Source organism: Lathyrus oleraceus, chromosome 3 (assembly GCF_024323335.1).
Source record: "Lathyrus oleraceus cultivar Zhongwan6 chromosome 3, CAAS_Psat_ZW6_1.0, whole genome shotgun sequence".
Taxonomy (NCBI): Eukaryota; Viridiplantae; Streptophyta; class Magnoliopsida; order Fabales; family Fabaceae; genus Lathyrus; species Lathyrus oleraceus.
The window spans coordinates 273204195-273210194 of record NC_066581.1 but is presented as its reverse complement, the minus strand read 5'-3'; positions in this window follow the sequence as shown (position 1 = coordinate 273210194).

The window sequence follows — 6000 nt, the reverse complement described above, 5'->3', positions numbered from 1 at the left end:
AACTGGTTGACAGTAATGTTTTGTGGCACAAAAGCATAACTCAATAATTTCATAAGGGCATTCCTATGAGCTTCGGAACACAACAATATTGAAATTTTAGATGGCGTCTGACTCATATGATCTATCACTTTGTAGTCACTTTTCCTGATTAATCTCAATAACTCTTCAACTTCTTGAGACGAAAAAGCTTCAGGCATCACATTCGGAGTATTAACTTGTACAGATCCCGAATTATCACCCACCACTTGTTTACCTTTAGATTTCACCAAGGCATCAACATTATTTTGGGTGTTTTGTGGAGAATATATCCTACCACTTCTCGTAATCCTTCATGTACCGGCAAAGTTGTCAACATTCAAGCTTGCATCTTTACTTGACTTATTTTTAGAAAGCTTCCCTTCTTGCTTCACTCCATGGTAATAAACATTTGACCCATAATGCCAAGGCACAACATTCTCTCTGGAGTACGGAATATGATCAAGCAACGTGATTGTCAATGGAGTAGGTCTAGCAGGCGCTGGAATATTTGCAGGAGTATACGAAATGGAAATTATCGCCACATCTTTCTCTTCAACTTTCTTGCCTTTCACAATCCTATCACAATGTAGAACACCTTCACTGATCAAATTCTAAATCCCAATCTTCAGACTAATACAACCCTCGGGTTGACTCTGGCACTCACAACAATCTAGGAGACACCCAGGAAAAACACCATTTTTGACCAGATAACTTTTAACACACAATAATAGGGTAGACATCAGGTTCACATCCATTATCAAATTCAAGTTTTCACCCTCTTCTATGACATTAATAGTGGGTCTGGCATGAGCTGGCATCGAGTTTGAATAACATTAGGTCTGTTGTCCAGGGTGAACTGAATGGCCTTAGAATCCAACAATTCTTGCACTTTCTACTAAAGGGCCCAACAATTCTCAACATCATGGCCTATACCTCCATAATGAAATTCGCATCGGGCATTAGGATTATAACCTGCAGGGAGACTCTCAGAAGGAGGTGACATGCCCCTCAAATTCACCAATTTTAGTTGCAATCATTTTTGAAGCACTTGAGAATATGTCATCGGAAGTGGATCAAATACTTTCTCGATTCTGGGTTGTCTTGGATGGTTGTAATTGCGACGAGGAGTGGTTTGTTAATGTTGTTGGTACTGTGTTTGTTATTGTTGTTGAGGATTTACGATGACTGGGATGGCCACATCATTCACTTGTTGTTGTTGGTGTTGATGTTGTGGTTGGTATAGTTGTCTTCCCCTTCCCCTCTGAGCATAAGAGGCGCTTGATTCACCTTCCTTCTTCTTGGGGTAACTACTGAACGGCTTCTTACTAACTTCACCCGCAGAACTACCAGCATTGGCTGACTTAATTTTACCCATTTTGAGACCAACTTCAATCCTCTTTCCAGCCATTACTAATTCGGAAAAACCAGTAGAAGTACTTCCCACCATTCTGTCATAGTAAGGACCTTGTAAGGTACCCATGAACATGTCAACCAGTCTCTCTAAATTAATTGAGGTTGAACTCTAGTACCTAGCTCACGCCATTTCTGAGCATATTCCTTGAATGTTTCATTCGAACCCTGAGTCGGACTTTGCAATTGGGTCCTATTTGGTGTCATGTCAATATTGTATTGGTAGTGCTTCACAAATGCTTCCACCAAGTCTCTCTAGTTTCCAATGTATGTTCTCTCCAAATGCATATACTATTCCAAAGATGCCCCAGCTAGGTTATCTTGGAAAAATTGCATTAGCAGCCTTTTGTCTTCAGAATAAGCAGACATCTTGCGGTAATAAGCTCTGACATGCGTCTTTGGACAAGTTATACCAGTATACTTATCGAATACATGAACCTTGAACTTAGGTGGAACCCTTACCCATGGCACTAGTCCCATGTCAGTAATGTCCATTCCTAAAACACCTTGTCCCTCTACAGCTTTCAATCTTTCCTCCAACAGACAGTATTTTCTATCATCAGCATGAACACTCATGTCACTGTTATGCATTGAATATATATCTTCGTTACGATCTACTTCTAAATCTTGCACTTGGATGCCCTAGCATATCCCCAATAATGAGATGCAGTCCTCCATGATTGTATAGTGGTGATGGAGGTGGTGGAAAATTTCCATGCAGACCCTGGTTGTGGACATGATAACCATTAGCACGTGGATCATTGAAATTTGGCCCATCAAAATTCATAACAATATTGGGACAATGTTTCCCCACATAAACATCTTTAAACATCAATTCATGTCGTTCATTCTCAACACGAGGTCTCTCCACAAGAGCCGTCAATTCTTCCTGATTACGAGTCACATTAGTAATGGCCTCCACAAACTGTGCCATCCTGGCATCCATCTGATTCCTCATTTCATCTATGTTAGTCTAAATTTGATCCATCTGACGTCTTTGGTTGCTTCTTGTGGCATAACGGTGAATGACTGGATTTGCAATCTCTGCGAAGAAAAGCATAATCAATATGAGAGGTCCAGCCAGAAAACTTGTTATGAATGCAGTATGAATGAATGTAATGCATATAATGATACATTTGTGTATTTCCAGGGTTCTAAAATTTTGATTCAAGTTATATAAGTGAAATAAATAGATAATGAGCATTGGATAGGCCAAACATCAAATTCATTAAACTGATAAACCAGAGTAACATAAATAGTTCTTACAAGGGAAATAAATAAATAATCAAAAACAAAAGTGCAAATCAAAGGACCCCGTCAACAATCCTGATGGTGGCTATTATATGGAAAAAAAGAAGATAAATTCAATCCTTCCAATCCACATAGGTCAGAGGCCCTCCACTTTTGAGATACTTCAAGCTCCAGGCTTTGGACTCTTCGAACATCTTCCTTGTCTCTTCCGGATTGCACTTCTGAACAAGGCTTCGAATAACCACATCCTTTCGAAAAATCATGCCATCCAGGTACTGACATCGGTCGATCAACTTCTCACATTCGTTGCATTCTGGGATTTGAATTCGCAGGGGAGTATAATCTTTTTCTTTAACTGAGCTTTGAGGTTCGCAATCTCCTCCACAACTTTCTCTAAATGAATGTGGCTCCCTTTGAGTTGAATTTCCACCCCTAGCCTCTGGGTATTTTCCTCTTTGAATTGGACATTCTTATCTTGAATTTGTCTCTCCAATCCTTTAATATTGTCCTTGTACTTCCTTTCCATCTTCGCTTTAGAGATTTTGAGAGATTCATAGTCTCGGTGCTTTTGCTTGATCTCTTCTTCAACCTCTTCAAGAGCTATCCTTTGTTCTTCAATAACTGTAGAAGTATCTCCTCCAATTTTATCGGATTTGAGCTTCTTTCTGATCCTTCCATCCACATCCAGACCATATTCTCCAAGCAATTCATCTCTTTCTTTAAGCTTATGAGCCAAATCCATCTTTTCTTGCCTAAAGTTAAAGGTTTGCATTCTCAACTCTTCTTTTTCCTGCTTCAATTTTTTGTTCAATAGTAAAGTTTTATTGAAGTACTCTCTACGCACAAAATCAGGGTTATCCGAATCTTAAGGGTACAATGGCTTTTCTACCGGAAAAGGCAATAGGACAGCTTGAACTCTATCTTTGATCCAGTCTATGTAAGGGGGATAAGCAACACAATCCTTCTTGCCAAGGAACTCTTTTCCTTTACACGAAATATGATTCCAGGCTTTAGCGACTTTCTTCATTATCTCTACACCATCAACCACATCGTAAAACAAAGACTCTTGTACACTCCTACCCTCGGGAGGTCCTTTCAAAACATAACCCAGCTGTCTTTGAGAAAGCACGGGATTATAGTTTATTCCTCCCCTAATGCCCATGAGAGGCATATTAGGAAACTCTCCACAACTCATAATTACTTCAGATTTTTCCATTTTGTCCAATCTTAATTTATACCATATCAAATCATTGGAAGCAATCCCCATTAATATCTTGGACCACTTCAAGGTTTCTTTCTTATCCACGAACGCTCCTTTGCATGGGAGATGGCTTCGGAACCAATGATACAAAAGAGGAGCACAACACCATAGTAAGCCACCTTTCCTCGTGTTATTTTTGGAATGAATGGAATGATAAACATCCCCAGAAAATGTTGGTATCGGGTTCTCTACCATGAAGATACGAATGACATTCATATCGACAAAATCAACCATGTTGGGAAACAAAACAATGCCATAAATACTGCAAGCCAGAACAACGTTGAAAACCCTCAAATTCTCTTCTTTTTCCAAAGCATCCAGAGTTGCTAAAAGAAAACTTAGATGAAACCCAGGGAGTCCTCATTTTGTCTTGAGATTAGTATCCACCACAGATTTGCCCAAATAAAGGGTAGCAACAATACATTCAGAATCAGGGACCTCCATAGACACGTGAAAAGGAACTTGAAAGTTGATGGGAATTCCCATAATACATGAATACTCTTCCAAAGTTGGCGCCAACTGATAATCTGGGAAAGTGAAGCATCGCAAGGAAGGATCATAGAACTGCAGCAAAGTATGAAGTGTATTGTGTTGATATTTGTCGATAGGAGCTTTGAGGTACTCTACAATCTTCCCATAGTCTCTCTTGAAAACTTCCAAATTTCCGGAAGGGGATCTCTCAACCATCTCGAGAAGGGAATCCAGGTTAACCTTAGGAAACTTATAATAAACATGTCCACCTCTACTAGTATCCATCTTTAGAGACGACTTAAGTAACGAGAATCAAGAATTAAAAACACCTGGAAATACAAAGACATGTGTGTTAAGAGAATGAATATAATGAGGATTATGAATGCAAATATGGTTTCCATATCAATGGATAGCTGCTGACTGAATGTTCCAAGTTCAAAAGTTCAACGTGATTATGAGAAAATCGAGTATGATAAAGGCTTATTTTGTAACACCCACCACAACTCACAAGTAGGTTCTAATCAGAATAGAACATGCTTCTAAATGGCAACCATAGTCGATGGTTCTAATGATAACACTTTGTCTAGTGCATAAAGCATGCAAGACAAAAGCATTCTCACCAGAACCTCATCTGGGCGTGGTATGCCATACAAACTCTTACGTGCCAGGTTCCACGAGAGTTAATTATGTCTATCCATTTTAACCTTTGTGTCACTGGCCTGGGTAGTGGGTCTTTTACCTCATAGTAACATGACATCCAACCTACAAACAGAAGATCCAACAACTATCACAGCAACAACATCCAAAATATGGAGGGTAATAAAATGCAATGAATTCAATGATCAAGTGAAACTTAAAGAAATAAACACCCAATGAGGAGAAAATAAACAAGAGCTAGGATTGAATTGCTTAGGGAATCCCCAGCAGAGTCGCCAGTTGTCGCATCTCGAAAAACGCACACACAAAACAGAGTCGCCACCAATGATATTTCTCCCAAGATAAGGAAAGGAATCATTGAACAAACCTACAAAAGGATGAATCTAGTGGTCTCACAACCAAGAGATGGGTAAGGGAGTGGATTACGCAAGGGGAAGGTATTAACACCCCTCACGTCTGTAGTACTCTACACGATCCACTCTTGTTGTTCTAATCAAAAGGGTGTGCTTATTCTAAAACTTACCGGCTAAAAGGGAATGCATACAAAAGGATTGAATTATAGACCAAAAGGAAAGTTTTTATTATTGTGCTTGCTTAGGTTTGGCAACCCAATGCCTACGTATCAATAAAGAATCAGAGCATCGTAGTTCTTCTTAAAATTTTTGGTTTGTTGGTGCTTTTTATGGGTAACCAACCTTATTGAAAATTTTCATAAGAAAATCCAAGCGGCAAAAGAAGTTTGATTGGTTGAGTATTTTTGTTGAAAGAATACATCAAATGATCCATCCAAAGCAGGAGGTATATGAGTACTTATTTCTTATTGTTGAAAGAGTTCAAGTAGTGTTAGAATGTTTTTGGATTTTGATTAAGAAATGGTTTTTGTTTTAGAATGAATGAAAAAAGAAAAAAGGAATATCCAAAGGAATTCTAAT